Below are 24,097 nucleotides of genomic sequence, written 5' to 3' on the forward strand. Positions count from 1 at the left end.
CACACACTGCGCTCAACACTATATGCCGCAGTGCCGCCGCAGTCCATTAGCTCGGTTAATGAAGATATAAAACCTAACCGTCGCCTGACGAGCAAGGATGCCTTCCTTCAGGGGGCTAATCCGTGACAAGGGTTGTTTTGCTACAGTGACAGCAAAAATCTACAAAACCTTTCTCAGCAGCAGCCGACAATCCCCCAACCTCGCCACAGACAGGGACAACTACCGGGTGAGATAGTTTGGATTACTGATTGGTGTTGGTGGATTGAGCGATAAAGTGGACAGAAATCAAAGATCGCTGCACGCGGTGTGCGGATGACTCTGGTCGATACCGACGGCTCGAGGTTTTTTTTGTGATATCATCTACCGACGCTGGCACCTTGCGTCTAATGCGTTTTGATTGAGATATCAAGAGGAAGGGATACGGATTTTCTACCCGTGGTCCAAGATCGTCCAAGATGACAGCTTGGATAACGGATAACGGTTAGGACATCGTGATGGCAGATATCGGCGGAATTGTGTCCGTTTTTGCCGAGCCCTTCTCCCACTGTGACATTGACAGTTCTGCGGATGCTGGTGTACCTACCGGTTTGATTTTATCGGCGATCCGGTGACTTGTAGTACATAGCTGAAAATAGAAAATGAGATACAATACAATCAGTTATGTTTTGTCTAAATAATTAACAAGGTTATTAAGTTCCCGAAACAAAATGAATAGTTTTGGGCCTAAAGCGAATATCTAGTTGTAAAGCGTTGTCTATAGTCACGACCTCCAGCAAATCGACGCATGCCCTAGATCGCTATCGTCTAGAACACCCAGACCCAGGCAATAAATTCCCACTGGCAAGCGGTAGAAATCGTAGCAACTTTACGACTACACGCGAGCAATTAAGTTAATGAAGCTTTTGCCGCCAACACGCTTCATGCTAATAGATGAAGATCGCCCAAGCTTCATAATAGCTGATCGGTTGAATTTAAAGTTGATGGAGCGCGTTCTATTGGAGTTGAGCAAACTTTCTTCCCCTGTTTGATTAGGAACTTTGACATCAGCCGATGCTCGATGAAGCAATCACAAGAATCTTTAAATCAATATGATTTTAATTAGTCTCGAAGGGCGTTCGCTAAAGCACCGAACCTTTCAGCGTCCAATTTACGAATTAACCGACACTTTCACGGCCGCAGGAGGCGAACGAAAACACACTGGCATGCCGGGCACTAGCTGTGCGGAAGACTCACTCCCCAGCCATCCCCGTACCACATTGCCTCTCACTCCCTTTCCCCCTTCGGAAGCCTATCCTTTATCCACTCCCAAAACGCTTGGATATCTTGAGAGGGGAAACAAACAAAAAAACAAGGATGCCCTCAGGAATGAGTCCACATTCGCGCGTCCACGAGCAAGTGAATGGTCGTTTAAGTGGCCAGTCTCCTGCCTTCGCAAAAATCTCGGTAGCAACTTTGTGCCGGTGCCGACGTGTGTGTGTGTGCGTTTGTGGCCTGTTCGCTGAAAAGTTGTCGTCGCAGTTGTCATCCTAAATCAAAGCTGCAAATGCGTTTGCGCGAAAAATGTGCCGCTCTGGGACTGGCGTTTATCGCTCAGCGCAGGGAAGACTGGCAACAGCAGGACCGTGGTGTGGCGCAGTGTGGAATGAGTTAATGTTTTTGGTTGGCGTTGTATGACTTTTTTGCTTTGCTTCTTCTGCTTCACGTTTTCCCCTCGCACTGAGCTACAAGGACCATGCGACAGGTGAATTTTCGGAAGGAAAGTAACAGCCCCTACCGACAGCAGTGATTCCGAGGACCCGATCCATCGATCTTGCGCGCCGCTGAGTATGGAGCTACGGAGTGGCAATTAAAGGCGAACAACATTTTGTTCGCCTCGTTGCTGCGTCCGTTGCCAGGATTGCCACAACCATTCAGAAAAAGGGGAAGGTTTGTGGCGAGGACTACTTTTCTTTCGCCCGAAGTCTCGCCGAAACGCGCCAAGCGGTTGATAAAAAAGCGGTTTTGCTGTACGTCGACGGGTTGGTGTAAAACATGTGCTCGTTCGTCGGCTTATCGCCCCAAGTTGCAAGCTACCCCTGGAGAGCTAGGTGTTGGCTAGTGAAACCTTTACGTGTGACAGTTTTTTTTCTAGCTTCCCCGATGTGTCGTTGTTCAGTTTTTGTTGAAGAGTTGAGGACTCTTTTGTGTGTGTGTGTGTGTGTGTGTGTGTGTGTGTGTGTGTGTGTGTGTGTGTGTGTGTGTGTGTGTGTCATTCTTCACGTCCAGTATGAAGCAAAAATTGTATCAAATTTCAATGATCTTTTGCGACGGCCCCGCTCCCGTTAGCAATCATAATAAACTTGACAAACATGATCAGTGACTGTCGAATTACTTTCACATAAATAGGAAATTAAGGCAGACAGTGGCCGTATGCTGGAATGTCTAGGGTCAATTAACCAACCAACCAAAAAAATGTCTAAAATTTTAGATCGCTGCTGGTGTTGTTTCTCCAGCAGACGTTCGACCAGATTAGCCGGAGGAGTCGTGAAGTAGTCACCTAACAAGCGCACGTAAAGACAGCGGGAGATACAACATATTAGAAGCCTGCGGGCAACTGATTTTGCTTGATGTCTTTCTTCATTACCTAGCTAACATCATCACTAGACTAGCGCGTTTGATGGTTTTCCTATTATCGAGGTCCCAAAATGCCATTCGCGGGGGGTTTTGTTCTCGCGCAGCATTAAGTTGTGCTGTGCTGTTGTTATCTCGGAATCATTTATAGCTTAATTATTTGGTACGATTATTCGCTGTCCATTTCTGCATCGTGCTCGTTTGTTTTTCTCCCCATGCATTGACGCTGATTACACATAATCAGGTCCACAGTGCAGGGGCGATGAGCCTGCTGCCTAAACGTATAATAGTAGCTCTTATGTTTGTAGGCTAAAGGGCTGGTCTTGATAAACTGGTTTGGTGATATTACTCCACTTCCAAGAAAACTTTCCGATTTGAATACATTTCCACTGTGCAATCCCTTTTACACGCTTAATCTCCTTTTGCTCGCTCCTTAGCCGGCCCAAGTAAGGGTTTGTCCAAGGCCTGAGGAGCAAAAGTGCGAGTCATCCTGTAGGGCCTATCCTATAGGAAGCTCTGGGCTGTAGCTCTACATTCCAATACCCTTGCACATATCTGTTGCTGTATCATTGTCTATAATTCCTACCCTAACGACAATACCCCGGGACCCTATCGATCGTTCAACCCTCGATCGGCATAATGTGGAGCATTGGTTCATTAAAAAATCATCAATGAAATTAAACCGTTGCTAGCTACAGATGCACAGCTGGGCAGGTGATAGAGAGGCTTAATGCCGAACGACCCGCGGCAATGTCTGTCACACGTGGATCGAGGATCACAGCCGTAAGACGTACGCAAATGGATTATGTCCCCCGAGCACTGTTTGTTATGGATGTGATAATTCGTTTAGTACGCTACTAATCCCGGCAATCAACCCGGCGTCAATCCGGAGGTCTGGAGAAAGGCACGATCGTATGAGCACACTGATTGGAGATGAATGTGTTTTCCCCCCCATTCGCTTTGGCATTGGAAGCGAGTTGACGAAGCGATTAAAAGAATTCCCAACGAAACATACTCTGTAATTTGTTAGTCCGTAATGTCTTGGTTTGACGTACAGTTTTATTAAATCCCATTTATGGGTTGGGCCAACCCAAACGACTCGAACTCGATCGGATTCCATTTGAATCGTTTAATTTACGTGATCATATTTGAAACATCCCATAAAAGCCGTTACGAGCTCATAAACGGACGGTGGCAGGAATGCTGGTCACCAAATTTCGCTTCTCACCCACCCCGATCGCTGATGCTTTCTCCATGCCAAATGTGGCAAGTGTTAATTGACGAGTGTTCAATTCCATTCGCACACCGCCAAAAAGGAGGGTGGCCTGGTGGTGGCCACTTGCGCAAAACAATTATTGCTATCACCCTATCAGCGCCAGAATCGTTTTGCACCCTTCGGGCAAAAGGTTCAAAGTGGTGTAGTTGTCGGTTCAAAACGATCCGACAACCATTTAATGGTCCAACACAGATTGTAATGAAGCATCATTACAAGATGTCGCGCGTTCGCTCGGATGGGTTTCGCCACTTCGACCAGAGACCGGGAGCTGTGTGCATTAAATTTTTCGTGTCTCGATTCCCACCGCCAAAAACCGAACCCGGTGGACACTCTAAAATCAATTCTCCATTAGCATGTTGTTGCAGAATTTTAAGACAAGAAAAAACAGCAATCGATAAAATAAATGAAATAAATGAATTGCGTTAAAAGCACACGCAACTTTAACTTTGAGAGTGACGGGGTTTGTTTTTTGCTTGTCTGCTTCCGGAATGCTTGCCACCATTCGGACGGGGTTTTCTGATGTTGACATCATCTTTGGAGGGAGTGGAAAAAAAAGATCAACTCAAACAGCACAGAAGTCAATGAAGAAGGTAATGTTCACACCTCGCACCAAATTTGAAGGTTTCCATGCCAGCGGTAGGAGCCAAAGTTGCGGGGCTACTATTTACCCTGCAGCCTGGTAATCGCCAAAAATACACAAACTTTTATCGAAAGTGTAGCGAGCTGGATGAGGTTGACGGTAAACAGACCACTTTTGTGCCAACATTTGTCCACGGTACACAGCAGCAGCAGCAGCAGCAGCAGTGAGCACACGAGGAATCGTATCAGCGAAACGGCAGGCAAATAAAAACGAGAGCTCAGCAGTTTGATACACAAAGCGCAACAATTCGATCATCTTGACCTTAGTGGAGTTTGTCGTGTCAAGTGTGGTTAAAAAATGGCGTGAACCCCAATCTTGGAAAACACTATTCGCGAATTATGAAACATGGAAAAATCTTCTTAAATCCACAAGAAAATCTTCAAATAACGTCTTTTTGCCCCCAAGTTCTTGACTAGAGCCCACTTACTTGTCTATCTCTCTTTCCGTCCTGATTGGTTGCAAAAATATGCGCAGATTGTCTAGATAAACTCGATCTTAATTGCATTCCCCAGCGGCAGATACAAATATTTGGCTGTCTCATTGTTTGATGATTTGCGGCCGGGTAGCCGCATTGGACTGGACGGCCGTCCTTCTTCCAAAACGCCTGCTTGCTGGTATCTTTCAAAATATGACATTTATCTTTCGTTTAGCAAGCGGCAAATCTGGCGTGCACGAGCCTTCCCCTAGGGGACAGCCCCAATCGGACTCATTTTAAATTCAATGTCGATGCGTTTCGATCGGTCGGGTCGGTCCGGCGGCTGGCCCTCGAGCAGGCTTCCTACGTGTGGCTCCTGATGCTTCTCCAAACAGCCGTGCGCTCGACAACCACCCTAATCGTTGATAGAGCCATCACTCGAACGCCATTCTGCCGCAGCACACGTCTATGCCTCCAGGGATAGATCCTTGGGCTTTTGATCCAAATTCGGTAATTAAGCTAAGTGAAATCGTTTAGTCAAAACAAACTGAACGAAGCGTGAAAGGGGTGACTAGGGGCAACAGGCAAATGCTTTGCAATGCAAATTTCGTGTCACTTCGCGTGACAACGAAACGATGGAACGGAAACCAAACGTGTCATTCGAGCGAGCAAAATGAAACAAGTAAACTGTCACATCCTGCCAACCTCTGGGCAACCCTCCAGCCTAAATTATGTGTTCAAATAGCGATCATTGTCTCGAAATCGAAGCTTTTATTTAAATGACCAACAAATGGATCCCCGATGATAAAGGAAGGATTTACACCAATAAAGAGTGTTTTGGGCCTGATGGTTGTAGCTCGTCTTTTTTTGTTTTTTGTTATTGCTTGCAGCCAAGCCTTAAATCTTTTCATCAAACCGTTTCGGTAGCTTAGGAAATGGAATATTTAAAATAGTCACACTTCTGCTGGGCTGGGTCGGGTGGGATCCCAACTTCGCACCTTTTGTTTCGCTGTGGATTGATGCTAATTGCTATGGTTTGGAGTAATTTATGTGAGAAAGATCTATAGAGCTTCGTTTGGGTGTTGGTTGTTTATCGGCAGTGGTCGGATAGTGTGTGACGGATTTACAACGTTAAAAGGTGACAAATGTAAATTGGCTTCGTGGCATGTTCTTCTGCTGCTTATATTGGGTGCTTGAGATGGATTGATTTTGGGATTGATTCAACTTTTGAAGAAGTATTTGAGAATGTCGTTTTATAAACTGTTTTTTTATAGGTACAATTATTGGAAGCTGCTTGCATGGCTTATGATAGAAAAAAAGGCGAACTTCCCCTTGGTCTTTCAACCATCTAGGCCTTCAGATCATATAACTGCTCACTCAACAGGCAAACCTAAGATTAAAAAAGGCTTTAGGGTTTTGTACTACAATAAAATTTTCTGTAGTCTAGTAGTTGAAGGTGGTCATCTAGCATTGCGGCACATTAAAGCTCGGTGATGAAGTCGCAATCACACGTTTTCCGACACTCTTTTAGTTCTGCATCTCTCAAGTGAACTTAAAAAGATGCAAAAATCAATTACTAGGTCTCTTGGTAGGGAAGACGTCCTGAGCGAGGCAGTTCGGATAGCGAAGACTCTCTCGTCTTGACTTTTACGAGCTCTTAGGTCATGCCTTACATTTTTGGCTTACTAGTCTTAATAACACCACATAGTTGGATAGTAGGTCACTAGGGAGGGATGGTTCGGATAGGCTTTGATCCTTAGTCCTGCTGTGATGAGAACTCTTAGATACGAAAACTTGGTCAGTAAGGACATTTAAGTACAAAGACCTGGACAGTGAGGACACTTAGATACGAAAACTTAGACGTGAGATCTTGGACAGCGAGATCTCTTTCTCATATTGCCCTAACGACCTTTTAGGTTATGCCTGCCACTTCGGGTTTACAAGACTTAACGATACCACGTAGTTGAATAGTCAGTACGCACTATGGGAAGATGATCCGCATGTGATTTTATCCTTAGTCTTGCCGTTGACGCTTCCAGGTATTACCCAGCGAAAACTTTTAGATACGAAGACTTGGACAACAAGGACTTTTAGATACGAAGACCTGAATAGTGAGGACACTTAAAAGATATAGATGTGACAACTTGGGCAGTGAGGATTCTCTATCTTCTTGGCCTTCAGATTACTTAGGTTATGCCTGCCATTTCTGGCTCACTAGACTTGATGATACCACTTATTTGGATAGTAAGTCACTACGGGGGATTATTGATCTTTAATCCTGGCGTGAGAAATTCGGTACCTATGTCGCCTCTAGGTAGGTGTCAGGGAGATCTCTTAGCTGCGAAGACTTGGGCAGTAAAGACCCTTAAATACGAAGACCTGGACAGTGAGGACACTTGGAAATATAGAGTTGGACGTGAGATCTTGGAAAGCGAGGACTCTCTCTCTCTCTCTCTCTCTCTCTCTCTCTCTCTCATAGGTTATGCCTGTCCCTACCACGCCCCCAGATAGCGACCAGCGAGGACTCTTAGATAAAATAAGTTTGACAGAGAGGACTCCTAGATACAAAAACTTAGACGCGAGATCTTGTACAGTGTGTTCTCTTAAATGGGAGGACTTGGTCGAGGGATTTTGAACAGCGAGGTTGTTGAGTAGGTGAAGAAATCTAAGAGCCGTTAGGTTTATGACAAATATTTAATCAAACATCCAGCAGGTATACAGCAGTGGAAGGCAGAGATAAATTCTTTCTACAGTCATAATTGTTCCCAAGCTATTATTGATTATTATTTGAGTTTGAATTATTGATTTGAGATTGTCTCACGCTACATGTAGAAACGTACAACTCAAGAACCAACTTAAATTTGGGTTTATTCGAAGTATAGAAAGCCATTCCTACTAATTGCTAATCGATAACTTTCACCAACTGTACCTCGTCGCTTCTTCCTCGACGAGGAACCTTTTCTGAGGTGTATAATGATTCCATCACTACTTGCCAGCTTCTAATTTGATATATCCGAGCGGCACATTTCCATCTCGGAAACTTTAACCTCATCAGATGGGACGGACTGTCATCATTAGTCCGCCTAAATGATGGTACAGCAGAAAATGGACCGTTTTATGAAAGCCCATAAAAGGAAGCGGTCTCACCGAAAACCTCCGTTACAGCAAAGAGACCTCAAGGAGCAAAAAAAGAAAAAGAAACATCGTCTGCCTACCAGTGTTTCGCGAAATTCCACTTCAGTAGCAGCAGCAGCACACAACGCTAGCAGCAAAACTAATACGCGTGCGCGCTCTTTCATTAATCAAAACGATCAAACGGTAGGCACGATCGGTCGATGCGAAGACACACGTACCGGCCAATCCAAAACCCCTGCGTGGAAGCTGTGAACTAATTTTATGGTGATGAAAAATCTTTGGTGGCATACCCTGCGGTTAACCGCTGCCGACCCATTTGTCACACATTTTCTGGCCCCGGGGTGCAAGAATTGGGGGTGATAATAATTTAATTGTACGTCTACTCCGTCCGTCCGCGTTCGGGACGCAATTCGCTTCGATCACACCGATCTTATTTCGATAATTGGTCCTAAAAAGCGACCGTGCCTTCTGCTGCTGTTTAGCTCGCTCGGCTCTTTTTCTTTTTCGGGGGAAAGAAATTATTTAATTAGACGAATTAAAGAGGCGACCACGGGTTCGGCCACAATCTTCTCCAGTTCGTTGAGGTCGTGCGATATTTCGCGGATTGTCGAAAGGGTGTCCAAGCGAGCGAAAGGGCCGTCTGGGACGGTGCCGAGTGTCGTGGTTTTGATTGGGATTTTATTGCCTCTAATTGGAACACTCATTTTGAAGCTTAATTTATTGCCTGCTGCCCGATGGTGGCTCCTGGCCAGCGAAGTTTAGGGGACGTCACATCACAAGGACGACAGTTTGGACGTCATTACATCGTTTTTTGTTCCGTTTATTGCGGGACTGGCTTTCGCGTGCTGGAACGGCCAGTCGCACACGGCACGATCGTCTCATCTCCCCAACTCGTTTCCATCTCCCCTGGAAGAGTGATCGCGGGTGGATGGCATTTAGATTGTCCGTCCGTGCTTTTATCAGATAAAATTTAAAGCCCTCAGCGGGAATGGATCGGGTTCGGGGATCGTAAAAACATAAACAACATCATGATATCGGGGTGTAATGCGCAAAAAAAACCTTCGCCCTCGTGTTAGCCGAAAATGCATTCGGAACGAGGAACGAGTGAAATGCTGATAAAAGTTGGTTCGAAAGGAGGCTATCGGTTCTTGGGTATCACCCTTGGACCTGGATTCTTGGGGTGTGGAATCGCTAGGACTACGACGGAATCGCTCGTATACGCAAGCATGCTGCGCCAAGCGCAATTACTCTATCCGGTTTTCGTGCATGGGAAGGATGCAGCAACTCCGGCGATGCAGCCCTTGACAGACAGTTCGCGACGTACGACGTAACTGTACCACACCGGGAGTAAAGCGATGGGATTGAAGTCCGAAATCAAAGGAGGGGAAACACAATATTTATGGCTTGTTTTAAGTGGTTTTATTGCACGCACTCAATGACAGCGTTAATACGATCATCGATCCCCCGGGGACCGCGTTGGTTACGAAAGCAGGTGAGAGTAAAATCGGTATAAAATATTCCAAATCCTTCATTTTTTTGGGGTCGCAAAACTTAAGATCCGCTTCCAGTTTGCTATTTGAAGAGGAGTCGCGTCGTCTGCTTCTTACTACACAGCAAGTAAAGAATCATCGATCAAACCCGCCAACTGGGCTTAAGCGAGATCTTCAAAATCTGTCCGTGTTCATTATCACTCCCGTGGCTCGCACCGACGCCTCGTGATGCTCTAATCATTAATTTCTGCTCAAGAGCCCGCTCCGCCTGTTTCTTCGCACGCAGTTTACACGGCAACAGCGACATTCCAAGCAGGTTTCAAATACCGGACCTCTTTTGCGCCACTGTACACTTCAGGTTGCTTTGCCGTTTAGCATGGTGTCGCTGCGGAAAACGACATCCATACATTGAAGGCTTACGCACATTTTTAAGACATTAACATGAAGCACGCGTAACGGAATCTCGTGATTGTCGCCTGATGGGTGTTTGGGCTGTCTCAAGCGGATCGAGAGTTACGCAGACCTTCACTACTTCTACCCGCTTCCACTCGATCAGGGACCGATCTACATCCTTCGACAAGACAAGGAACAAAAAGAGAAAAATGGAGAAGAATATATTTATAACCTTTATTTTCACCGTGCGCCCACTGGGACAATGGCCGCGAGAGGGGTTTTGCAGACTTTGCGTTCCGTTCCTTCGTTCCTTCCTCATTTCCGAGCTAATGATTAATATTCATATGAAGATTAATGATCGCGTCGCATGGCAAAACGATCGAACGGCTGGGGCCGCGCAATCACCACCCAAACAATGCCCACACAACCCTTCGAGTCTGCCGGGGTTTTTTTTTTAACGCTGTCGCTGTACTTGACGGTCCCCTTCAAAGACAACCCGTGGCCAGGATAAGCTGAAGGTCTTCGGAACGAACAGCCTCGAGTGCACAGTTTTGGGCCCGTGAAGTGACTGGGAGGCAGTTTCACCTGTTGCATGATCGACTGACCGTGGTGACGGTCAGTGGCTATCGCTACCCCTATCTGCGCCCCCCGTGATGGCGCCATACAACAATCGTCCATAAGTGTGCTGCACGGAGCATAGCCAAGTACGCGCGTAGGAGTTAGGAATGTCATCCTTGCAGGCCACGGTCCTTTGAGTCGATTGAGCTGTTGCAGTGGTTTTGCTCATTCAATATCACCGAATAATAAGACTCGCAGTCCCACAGTTTACCTTATCCAAAAGAAAGGCTGTACCTTGGTGAAGTGAAGTCTTCCTGGATCTTGGCTTCATTAAGCTGGATACCATTTCGCGATGTGTTAAAAATTAACACTTGACTCACCAGTGAAGCCGTAGGAAAGGGAAGAGGTGGTCTTAAAAAAACTGGAACGGACCTGGACATCCCACACGCGTATCTGAAGGATTGGGAGTGTTCATTTTCGTCTGGAGATGTAAATGATGAATTGCGCTTTTAAATTTAAGCTGCTTTTAATCGGAGAAACGTATATCCGTACCGTCTCACCTACATCAACCTCGTTCTTATTAGAGCTCTTCTTACTTGTTAAATTTTGCTGGAGATATTCCAGTTGGGGTTTTGTTTTGTACGATAACTTTGATAAGCATAAAAAACTCCAAAGCAAGAAGAGTGTTTTTATTAATTTGTGATCAATATTTTACTTTTCTTACCTATATTTTTTATTTGACGCTTCTGACATCAAGATCAATCTCTAATTTAATATACTGAGCGTGTTGGGTCTCTTAGGATTGCTCCATCATATTGATAGGATCACGAAGAAACATATCATAACATTTTGCATTCAAACATGGATAATCGTTATTTGGAAGAGCGTCAATAGCTAAGGGATCTTTCTCTTTCCAATTAGATGATTTGCCAGCTCTACAAGTGTGCACAAGACCTTTAAATAAAATTCGTAAAGTATGCAACCTAGATTAAAACAATAATGCAAATTGCCGTAGTAACTAACTTCTCTAAAAAGAGCTATTAAACGATTTAAATCTCATATGAGCTGGAAAAAACTCTTCATGAAGAGCTTACTCAACCCATTCTTTAGGAAGATTAACATCAATCATTCACCCTTACTCAGTTCGTATAATATTAATGCAAACCCAACGCAAATGATTTTTATAGATGAATTATTTTTAGCATAAAACATCAAGAAAATAATTAATTGTATTTTAAGATGCAAAAGAAAGTATAAAATCTTATAACTCTCATTGCATTTAAATGAACATCAACCGCTCTCGAGCGCTTCCTAGAATCATAGGATTCTAAGAAACAAATGATGGAATCCTAGGCTGCGATTATAAACTACTTTGCTAGAATTTAGCTTCGCTTGACGCAGTAGAACAAACAAGCACCACTACCAAACCTGTCAAGCTTCCCACATTTGAACTTGAGACAGTCACAATTCCCAAAGCGATCGAACCACCATCCCACACTTTCGATCAACTAGCAGCCAACCTCTACCAGGGGGACGTTAAGCAAGCGATCTCCCAAAAACTATCGTTCGCTTATCAACACAATACTTCATGTTTTTTCTTCGTTTTTCATAAGTTGCCCATAAATTTCCTCCAACTACGGACTTTTCATTTTCCTGTTGCGATCGTTCAAATCCAACGTGTTAAATACAAAGTTATAATTCAAGTCCGCATGTCGGGCACTTTTGGGGCCTACGCTCGCAACGTGTCTGTTAAAGCTGTCATACTGGTTTTTATTTATATTGCCTTTTGCCAAAAGCAGAATCAACAGAAAAAGAAAAATACGGCGCAACACTTTAGCGCTCGGCTCGTTCGGCGACATATAGTGGCTGCGGGAATCGATCAGCGAATCCGCAGCGAACGCTTTAGCTATTTTGCGTGCTATGCGCTCTCTTCAATGTTTTCACTCTACATTCGGACCTTAATCCTTGATGTGGATCCCAGGCGAAAGATGAATGAATGGTCCAACACCGCCAATCGTTCGTTGCTCTCCTCCGACCCAAGGTGGTGGTGGAGCAGCGGTGAGGTGTTCTTGTTTTGGTGGACCCGAAATTCCGCCCGAAATCGGCGGAACTGGTCATCAAATTAGTTGGTCAATCGTTGACCGGCCGTAGCCTGCGGGCGTCATCGAACTCGCGCTCGCCAAATGAGTCGAACCCTTTTTTCGCCGTCCAGTCCAGGCTCCGGCTTTGCTCCAAATGCTCGCGCATGAATGATGTAGTTCAAACTGACAACCTCATTACTGTCGCACCGAAGGTGTAAATTAGCCCTACTTAAGGATCTCGTGCGGTGCCGCGGCCCGCGGGCCCTATCGCGGCAAAGGTTTTCTGTTTTTTCTGTGGTTGTTAAGTGAACCTGCACGCGGGGGTCACACAGCCACACGGGGGGGGGGGGGGGGGGGGGGGGGGTGAAAGGGGGGGCCGACGCTCTTGGGTCGGTAATTTTCTGCCATTTCGAACCTCAACTCAACTTAATTACGACAAAAACTACCCCGACCTCTTGGAGGCCACTTGACTGTGGCCGTGCGGCTGACCCGCGCGACACCTTCGTGGGATGGGTGGCGCGGAGGGGGGAGGTGTGGTAGGAGTTGTTGGATCGGGGAAGCAACGAGTGGCACAACACACGGAGGCCGGTCATAAGTGTGAAAATCCACACTTGTCTGCAACGCGTCCGATTAATGCTACCAACGCGTATCGGCGGCGGGTTCGTGATAGCCGGTGCGTTTAGCTCTCTCGGCGTCCCGGGGTACGGGAGGGTGGGAACGGTTGGCCCAAGGAAGAAACACCGCGGTTCGGATTCGGATTTCAGATCGATCCGATCCACAATCACTTTGCCACTCGCAGCGGTGCTGGTTGTTGCTAATCGGTTTCAGCAAGCAGAGGGACGCGTAACGGCTCAAGATCTAACGGATCGTTAGCTGTGACAGCAGGCGTAACGGCGACAACGACACACAGTCACATGCCCTAGAAGTCAATTAAGTTCACTTCTAGTTTTGTTTTACCTCTTAGCGTGGCACACTGGCACGCTGGGGCACCTGCCTTTCCTGAGGTGGTTGGTTCAAGCTGCCACCGTCATCAAAACAAGGTAAGATTGGCAGACGTAGAAAAGAATGTCATTACTGATGATCAGCTGAGCAAGTTGATTAAGAGTTAAACGATCGACTAAGTTCTGGTTTTATTTTCGCCTCGTTTGTTGATCGTCGTTTGTTTAGCTTTATTATCCTATTATTTTATAAGAATTTTGAAAATAATCTTCAATTTCAATGGCACTACACTTCTTGGCACTACAATCTCGAAAGGTCTCGTCCATAGAAGCAGCTATCGATGTTTCAATGTAGGGATTGGTGAAATCCATTGTCGTAGTTTTTAATGGCGGAATGAAGGTTAAGGAAGTATTGTCCCAAAATTCTCTCACTTCTTCCCAGGCGGTTTTAGATCTGTTAGCTTAGGACCTTAGCCATATTTGTCGCTAATATAAGTAATCTCTCGCTTTTCTTACAGAATGTTAGGTTGAGGTCATATTTCATTCCGATAGAGGTTTGCTAAGCATATTCTCACATATGCCTCGGAGATATTGACCCTGTCCATTACTTACATAGTACTCTGGTGTTCGAGCGAATGTGTGGAAGGATATGAAAGGAGTCGTCACAATGAGGATTTCTATAAGCTGTGTAGTGCTCACATCAATCCGCAGCGATTTAGACTCACCAGACTCTGGTCTGGTAGTGAGAATAGAACCGGACGACACAGCTTCTTGAATTCGTCTGGTCTTTTGCTAGCTTTATATTCTGTGGTATTGCCTGTTGCTTTACCAAGGATTTTATTTTTGACCAAGTAGTTTGCGATTGTAGGCAATGACAAGATCTTCTTAAACATTTGGACGGATACTTTGACTAGGAGATAATAGGTTTAGTACAATAGATGAGCAATCAAGACTTCAGTTTTCTTCTGTAGTTTTATGTTCATTTTACTGTGGTTTACCCACTATTTGGTGATCAGAGCTTGTACTTTTGTAGGTTTCCTGGACTTTCCCCAGACGTGACAGTTAAACAAACAGCAAGCTTCTCATGACCTTCAATTAGTAGATTAGCTTTGCAGATGTTATTTTATTATTTATGTATAGGGATTTCTCTCTCTCTCTCTTACACTAGATTCACCTCTTTACTTTGGGTTCGGTGCTGGTAATTTGAACAATCCTTAGAATGCAGTTAAAGGTGTCAACATGCCCTTAGCTCTTCTCATCAGTTTTGAATTTATTTTAAAGTCCTTGGTGTACTGTTGGGTGACCAGAGCTTGTTTCTCTTTAAATGCCCAGGACTTTCTCCAGAAGGGGTAGTACATGGTAGAGCCCCAGTCAGTTATAGCTGCCGATCAACAATTTTCTCATGATCATCAGTATACATACAGCTTCAAATATTCGTATCGACGTTTTGGTTTCGGCTCACTCATGTTCATCGAATGATAAACCATTCATCTAGTTTTTAATGGAGACGTCCCAATACCAATTAATATTTTAATATGAAGTCTTTTGTGCAACTGTTTTTAAAGTTCCTTTGATCTGTTTTTTATTATGAAAGCATATGTGAAGTAGCGAGGAAAAGCGACTTAATTTAGTTACTTTTTTCCACAAAACAATATGCGCAATATGTCAGGTGTAATCAAGTACCCGAAGTCCACATCCACCCGGTGAAACTGCACAGGAGTGGCACGTTGGACTGCGTGGACGAAAGAAAAAAAAACACCCATTCAATTAATGCTGCAACAATGTAACTAATTAACACGCTACAAAAGCTGATCGGTCATCGGGGCCCCCTTTGCGTACATCATCGGTTTTGGTACGATCAAACGCTCGAGGCAGCTTAACGATGACTTCGAGCGAACGCTTCTCACCACACCGCACGCTGATAAGAAGCCGCCTGCGTTATGCGCCCTGCGTTTGGCATTGCATCGAGTTGCAACGGCACGGGCATCGAAATAACTTCATCATCTTAGGCTCGGGGTTTTAAACCATTTTTACTGCCACATTCTTTAGCCAAAGGGTACGCCAAGCAGGCTCCAGAGCGGGGTTCTTACCAGATCCGCTTACCAAACTTCGATGCCACATTGTAGACGGAGGCCGTAATAAACTCCCCACCGTCTTTGACATCTTCTTAGTTGCCGACCGCACTCCGGGCACGATTCTTTGTTGCCACAGCCACATACAGTACACAATGAACATTCCGGGTGTCTGTGTGTCTTGGAGGCAACGAAGCGGGAGGAAATCCCGAAAATTAAGTGAAATCAATAAACTCATATATTTTATTTCGCCACGGTCTCGCCGGCCAGTCGGCACGCTATCGCCAAAAACGGCGCGATACGATGACACGGTAATATTGGTTTCCCGGATCCATCGTCGGGAATGCACCGGTGTATCGGCATCGCAACGGCCACGATGCTCGGTTGCGCGGGTTTTATCAAAGTTTAATTAACATTTCACGGTGGCCAGAGCAACGGTGGTGGGACAGCGACAAGGATAGAGCGTTTTGCAGCCGTTCATGCATTCATTGCCTGCGGGCGTCCTGCGCAGGCATACATCCCTGAAGGACATTTGCTTCGGTGTGCCGTGGACCGGTAAGCGTGAGTATAATTTTTAATTTTCCATTCGGTGTGTAAGTGGCAGTTGAATGTTTTCGGGGCGCATATGAAAAACGTAATTCAATTAAGATCCCGATGGTGCATTGAGCAAGTCTCCAGCATCGGGGAAAGCTTGGGCTGTGAGCTCCAATACGCATTTGAGTTGTAAATTAAACTTTGATCATAGCAAACATGCATTTCTGGACCCCGATTTTCCATCCGATTCCTTAATTATAGCATTTTTGCTAAAATTACGCAACATTAAAAGCGATCCCGATTGCTTGTCATTCCCACTGTTTGATGTGACCGATGGCGATTGTATGCAGGGGAATAAAAATTTATAGCACATTAATACGCATTCGATCGAGACTGTTAATGGGTTCGTTTAACGCTGTGACTGAATCAAACAACCCATTTCTTCGTGATTGAGTATTGAACGAAATTTATAGCTCGTTTTTCACGATCGCAACGCGTAGTGCGTGATGTTCAAGCTAATTCGAACTGACACGGCACGAGCTAACGACACTGTTTGCTTCGGGGACATGGCGTTTGTGATACATGAACTGCTTGCTACCGACTGACCGAAGATACAACTTCACGATAGCGAGGATGTCCCCGGTACGGTACAACGATCGCACCCAGATCACGTTCTATTAATTGCTTATTCAACACATCATTTGTTCGCGCCTTGTTGCTCCCGTGCAGCAACAGTACAACAACACGGAGCGATCACGCCTCATCTGTTGAGGAACGGCACAGGCACCAGCGACAACTTCCGATGTTTATAGCTTAGGACCGGAGACTCTCGATACGCTTTTTGCCGTCTAGCTTTGCATCCCACGTCGAAAAGCACGAAGCTCAACAGTCGTCACTCGCTTCAACTCATATTACCACGTTGAAGCGTCAGTGGAGAGTGGAAGAAAAAATAGAATCTAAATGCACACCCACGATCAGTTTGAGTTGACATTTTGCGTTTTTTTTCATCGTTATTTATCATAAGGGATGGCTGTTCAATGTGGCCAAAAGCTGGTCGTAATGCGCAGGTTGTAAAGAAGTGAATCGTATGCAGAGATTGACAGGACAGGAGTTTTATGCCTAAATCTAGGACACTAACCTATACAGACGATGTTGATAAATCCTATCGACCACAGCTCGTTGATCTTCGTTGAGATTTGCGTTTTTTTTGTGTAGTTATTCTTGCTCCAAATTACAACTCTTCTCTTCAACAACTTCCACTTTCACTTTCAAACTTCAGCTGAGCATTCACTAGCCACTTCTTCCGTATGGCCACCTTATTTCTTTGTCACTGACACTTGTTCCCATACAGCTCGAACGATCGGTTGCACATTGAAATCAGAGCACAATTGTACAGACACTATTCCGGCGAGATGTAGATTGCATCACCAATAACGGTTGATAACGATCGAGCGCTCGGGACGGGACCACTAACAAGATGAGCGCTGTGCAGTAACTTCAACGGCCGCTTAAACAACGAAACCGCTCCGAACGTTCCGAGCTACAAATCCTCGACGCCGGTGATGCCCACACATCCATATTGTGGTTAGACGGGACGGTGGGGACGCCAAAAGTTTGGGCGTCAACAGGCGCCTGTCACACACGCTGAATCTTGGGATATTTAATCAGCCGACGGGGTTTTTTTTTCGGTTTGTGAGTTTTGTCAAACCGTGCGTGCGTCTACGTGCGTAGGATGGCAGGTCGCACTTTTTGGATGATTTTTCCTCAACTCCACTCTTCCGTACTTTTCTCCGAGCTCTATCAAACTACACCACGTTCACACACTCACACGCATACTGTGGTCGCCAACAAAAACAAAACCCACTTGTAGTTTCTCCCCTGGGGCTTCCTTTATTTTAACGGTTCACAGCTTCTCCATTCACCGGAGTCACACTCACGCACGGAAGTTTACACCCCACGCACCTAGGGCAACAAAAACACTTTGGCAACAACTTGACAAGCTAACCTCCGCTGGCCCAAGAAGCGCAAACAACGATCAGCATCCTTTCGCGTGGCCCAAAGCTTTACGACGTACGCATGCTCCAAATGCACGCGCCCGTACATGCGTATCCAGCGCAACGCCTACGCCTCGATGCGTTCGCTGCAGGGTTTTGATGTGCTAGGGCCGCTCGGGCGGAGGCGTTCCGTCCTTCTGGATTGTGTTCGTACGCGCCCTACGCGAGGGTGCACAACACGGGCGTGTGTGGGATGAGCACCGCCAAGTCCACGTCGAACGAGCAAATGGAACCGAAGGAGGCGCGCGCGCGTTGGCTGTACGGTGCGATCGATGGAGCGCTAGCGGATCGCACGTGTTCGCGGCACGGCGGATAAAAACGAACTGATCGTCTGGGACGATTCGAGCGGTTGGACGAGCCTTTGCCTTCGGGTGCTTTGAAAGTGCTCGATCGGTTCGGTTGGTGAGTTTGTCGCGTGCGACACATTTTGTTGCATGGGGATGCCTGTGATTTGTATGCTGAACATTTAATGTAAATATTTTCTGTTAAAAAGGTTTAATTACTTTACAATTAACAACAAGAATACAATTTGAATCACGGCCAGAAAGCTATAAGATATCACCACATGTAAAAGTCTCAGGTTTATGACTAAAGCAGTTGCATTCAAATAAATCTGGTTAAGTAGGATATGGTTTCACTTTCGTTTGAAGCATGCTTGACTATATTTAATCCAAAATAACTTAATTCTAATAAAAATAAAATATACCTTTTTTTCATTTTAATTTTGTAATTAATATATTTGATTTGATTTTTGGTATGACAATCAAATATTTATGGTCCTCTTATTAAATTATCTTAAAAACAAGTAGCTCTTTACACCCTCGTCGCTACATGCGTGTTGCAGGTTGTGCATGAATCCGTTAAGATACTGTTGCACGCTCTCCCCGAATCTCCGCTCTCTGAGTTCCAATGCGACATCAAATGAACACTCTCGTGTAGCTTATACTGGAAGAGGCAGAACATAACATTTATCGGGCAGAAAGGAGTTTTACAGGGTTAACGTTGTGATGAAAGTCACAAGCATTCTTAATAAATAAAATAAATGTTATTTAGAGGCAAATTTAAATATGTCTATGATTGGGATACAGCATATGAATAAGTAAAAGGATTTATACAGGGTGTTCAAGACAAATCTTATAGTTGAGTGTTTGTTTTAAATATACTTTTAGTTGGCTTGATACATGCACATCCATAAGCTTAAAACGTTTGTTAAAAAGAATAATTTATAGTGAAGCTGCCCGATTCATGGAAACAAATAAGATATATAATTCATTGAACACTGACAAATTAAGTCGAAATGAGATGGAAAACTGCGATGGAAGTTTTTAGAAAGAAGGACGCAGAGTAGACGATAGGTTTAGGTTCGACAGATTCACTCTTGTCAAATGTTTCGTAAAAAATCTCCAGACTATGCTCTTGGAAGTTTTTTGTTGATGGCAATGTTAAACAAGATTCCAAAAGATCATCATGGAACACCAAAGTGGAATTAGTCCCAAAAGTAATATACGTTGTAAACGGCTTTTCCCAGGAAGATTTGACCTTAATTGCGGTTGGAAGCCGATATCGATACATAGGCTGGCTTTTTCCAATGATTCGATTAAAGAGCATGGTATGTTATAAAATATTTAAAAAAACTTATTTAATTAAAAAACATTAAAATCACTCCCTTCTCTTATTTTTCTCAAATAATTGATAAAAAGCAGTTGAATAATTGATTTTATGTAGCCCATATCGGGCATTAAACTGCCAGATTTCGACGTTTGCCGAAAATTTCGTCGAAGTTACACAGGATTAAACCGTTAAAAAAATATCATTTATCTTTTTGTAAAATCAATGAGCTCTGAGCGAATTATAAAACCATTCTATTGTTAAGAAGATTGGCAATTTTTCTCATGCGCTAGTTTGCTTCAATCGGCACATAGCAAATCGGATGAATTTGTGCAGATGTGCACTACTATTTCTATTTCTTTCTGTCTCTATTTCTATTTTTTTCAACTAAAATGATAAATACGGAGCTAAATGCGCCCCAACTTAATACTTGGAAAATAAATATTTATGGATTTATTTAAAAGTAGTTGATAAAACATTTGGAACATTTCCAAAAAGCTGATACAGCTACTCTATTTGTCCTAGTTTTTTTATTTTTCCTTAGGGACCAGTCAAATTTTTATTGTACACCCTGTGCATAAAATAAAACATTTTTCGAAGTTGTCCGTTATTTTTTATACTTTCATTATTGTTTACAAATTAAATCAAAACCAAAAAATTTTATGTAATATGCCAAAGGATGAGAAAGAGACCAAACGTAATGTTATTTTTAATACCCATCCATGAATTATTGTCAGAATTGTGTACTTATTAATCGTTTATTCCTCTTACTACATGAATTTGCTTGTTGACTTCATCAGGTAGCATACCGTGCGGGAAACAATATCAATCATACTCCAAAATGTATGTAAATTCTCGTGAAAAAAGAATTCACCCCCATTCTTCCAACGCAACTCATTTATCACCGAAACGCTGACTCGATTTGTCATCCAGTACGGTACGAGATCGACAGAAATAACAGAAAAACAACAACGAAAACACCTCCACACAGATTCGCGACATCTAGTAAAGCTCGTGGCAAGAGTCCGTGCTGACTCCGCCCCGGAGTGTAACCAAGCGTCCGGCCAGAAGCGAAACTGTAACATTGCGTCATGAGCAGTTTTTAGCCCGGTCGCCTCATCCGGAAACAGTTTAGCCCGCACGGGGCACTGGATGCTAGCGGTGTTGGCGTTGAATTTGAATATTGAATCATGTTCCGCGGAAACAGTAACAAGACTCCCCGCTTGAGTCACTTTCGATGTTTCACCGTAAGCGGCCGCAGTGTAAAGGACGGGAAACGTTCCCCGTCGAGAGACTGCTGGAGGATCGAATCGGACCCTGTGCCTCCGGAGAGCGTTCAACCGCTCGACGACGACGAACGCAAACGTTGTGTATTCTTCCCCTAATGAGATTCGGAAATGAAGCACATTTCGTGACAGGCAAGCTCACGAAATCATCGTTCTGCACCACGTCTGCAAAGTAATCGAACGAGGCAGCAACACCTACGCGGATGGCTCCGCCGGTGAGTGATGGCTTGTGGCGCGTGCTGGTAGCGCAAACAGCTCAACTCACACCTTGGCCGCTGGGATCGGTCATTTATCGTCGGAGGATGCTTGACTTGCACCACCGAACAATGGCTGAACCGGTGCAGGAGGTCGTGTTTGCCCGTGTCCATCGTTTGACTTCGAACATAAAATCGAACAGTTGAAGGTTTTTGGATCGCCGTTGCTTTATTTGCTCTAACTCGATGGCGTTAAAGTTTGGCGCCAAATCTGAGCTCATCTAGCATCGAACTAGGCTGCCTGTGTAGGAGGCGGTGACGATCGAGAGCAGTTAGCATGGGTCGCGTGGGATCGTACTGTTACCGGGGCCCATTGGGGTTTTGTAGCGTGCCGGTTGCTGGTTAGTCAATGTCTGCAGGGTTGTCTGATGGTTTGTGGGACATCAGTCTGGTCATAGCGTTTCCCGGCTGACCGGTTTCGCTGCAGAAGCACTCAAGGGCACTCGACATCGGACGCGGGATCCGTTGGTCAAGCCTACACAGAACGGTGGTAAAATTAATTAAGATGATAGACGGACTAGTCACGCGCCATCTCGACAGCTAGGACGTGTCGATGGACGTGGGGATGGAAGGGTTGATAAAGTTGCAAACAAAACTTTGTTTGTGCGTTTAATGCCTATGTTAGTAAGTTCAAACAAATCGTAATATAGCTAATGTGCAAAATTTGAATATAAAGGAACTAAACAAGTTTGTATCAATTTATCCAATGTTTCTTATTTTTTAACTTTGATTGGCTCTTAGTTGTAGAATATGTCTTTTTACTTATAGATAAAAAAGTATGTAATCCGTCAAGGAAAATTTTTGGGAAATAGAACTATTCCCATCAGATTTATCTTTGATCCGATAGGCTTATTATTGCTTATTGTAGCTTATTTTGGCTCGAAACTTACAGCTACAACTCCCGGGCAGAGTTCTGGTCTCTAATATCAAGGTCTTGGCTCTGCTAACAACAAATATTCGTCATTTTGAGGACTTTCCGAACTTCAAAGATCAATTAATCCTATGTCGATGGAAAAGAATGATTGGCCAAGGTCATCCGATAGAGCCCTATCCAGACAGTTCTACTGATCGGTGGTAAAGTCAGGTGGTTGTCTCTCCGATCGACGGTGTGTCCACCGACTCAGAGATATTAATCATAAGCACCATCTATTCATTTGCCTGGGGCAGATCATAGTATAAGCAAACTTAGAACACCTTTTAAGGCCCCAAGCTTTAAGGACGCTTCGTTCATATATTCAGAGGCATATCTTTTTTTTAAACGGAATGTAGGGTCCTGAAAGCCTCGATCATTTCGAGGGGTCCCAAACTCCTTTAAGAGACTCACAAAATATTTCCGGTGAGCCTCTGTGATGACTCTGGTCCAGGCAGCAGATTTGACGTGGTAGAAGTTTCCTTAAACTCCTTTTATTGTCCTTAAAACCTTCAAGATGCTTCAACCGCCAATGCATATGCTGTCATGAAATATACCGTAATGTTCAAAACGATCAATTCATGTCGTCAGGATATGCCTCACTATTTTCGACTTTTTGCTCAAATAATGACTCTTCATTTGCAGTTCCATGAATATTTTGGGAAAATCATCTTTAAATCGGAAGAATATGTATAGCAGGAAGATCCACTAGGACGCTGCTTTAAGTCAAGTAAGTTTTTTGAACAAACAAGCTGTCTGTGGAATTATTGCTTCACGGAGATGAGTTTGATACAAAAAATCCCCTTTCGTTGTGATGACCCACTCTCGCTCAGATTCAGTCCCTAGCTTAAATTAAATGCTGATTGTTTTCTGCCAATTTGCTTCCGGCTGACATGTACGGCACTTAAACACTTAATCAACCTCCCCAACCGTTAAACAATAGCTCCGCAAACCACTCATTCAAGGGGACACTCGGTACGCTAAAAGAAAGAATCTTATTCTGCACTAATCCCACACCCACTATCCGAGCACCATTAACCCACTCAGCTTCCGGAGAGAAATTACATCGTCGTCGTCGTCGTCGAAAGGCCTTAATTCTCAACTCACTTACACCTTGCCAGCGCAAGGCCATCTGGTTATTTAAATGAAGCCTCCACGTGCAAAGAAACCGAAGCAAAGAAGGTAAGGGCAGCAGCGCACGCGTACTCCCCGCGTACTCCGAGATCCGCATGGCAGTGAGTGATCGTAGCTTGCGAAACGCTAACTTCGGGCTGGCAACTGAAACGGATGTGCGGAGGCGCAACCGAAAGACAGTCATACGCCATCACCACAGCGTGGATGGCGTGAAAACGTGAACAAAAGACTTCGATTTAGTGGCAGCAGGCGACGAACCTGTTGCACACGCGAACAAATCGCTGCTCGTCCGTTGTTTGCTAGCTGGCTTTTGTGCAGCGGATGAATATGCACAAATAAAACTGTACCCCGTACATTGTGCATTGTTGACACCGAGTTTCGAACTAGCGTGCTGGTTATGCATCGTTGATAGGACAAAATGGAAGGTTGCACAAAGAAAGGGAGGAGTTGAGAGGTGGTTAGTGAAAAGAAAAACTTCACCCAAGGACTGGTTGTTATGAGCAGTGCGGGCATATATCTAGTGGAGTGCAATCGTGGCAAGCGTGGTCAATAATCAGTGCAATTTATTTTGCAACTTCCATTCACGAAACCGTGCCACTCGGCTCGAATGAGCTGGGAGGACATGCGGGTAAAGCGCAGATCGAGTCTATTCTGGTGCACCGCATTAGCATACGTGCGGAGCGCAGAGACACGTCCGTCCGGAATATGA

At 44.7% G+C, this 24,097-nt stretch overlaps 1 protein-coding gene across 1 annotated transcript in view; it reads right to left on the reverse strand.

The window, feature by feature from the left end:
- Positions 1-18,502, reverse strand: part of LOC118502533 (helix-loop-helix protein delilah) — a 29,473-nt gene extending 10,971 nt beyond the window's left edge. Inside the window, exons 1-2 of the mRNA XM_036034804.1 lie at positions 17,281-18,502; positions 584-625 (exon numbers count right to left, since the gene is read on the reverse strand). The gene's annotated coding sequence lies outside the window, so the exon portion shown is untranslated. The remainder of the gene's footprint in view (positions 1-583; positions 626-17,280) is intronic.
- Positions 18,503-24,097: the final 5,595 nt, after the last annotated feature.

The sequence above is a fragment of the Anopheles stephensi genome, chromosome 2 (genome assembly GCF_013141755.1).
Source record: "Anopheles stephensi strain Indian chromosome 2, UCI_ANSTEP_V1.0, whole genome shotgun sequence".
In the NCBI taxonomy this organism is placed as follows: Eukaryota; Metazoa; Arthropoda; class Insecta; order Diptera; family Culicidae; genus Anopheles; species Anopheles stephensi.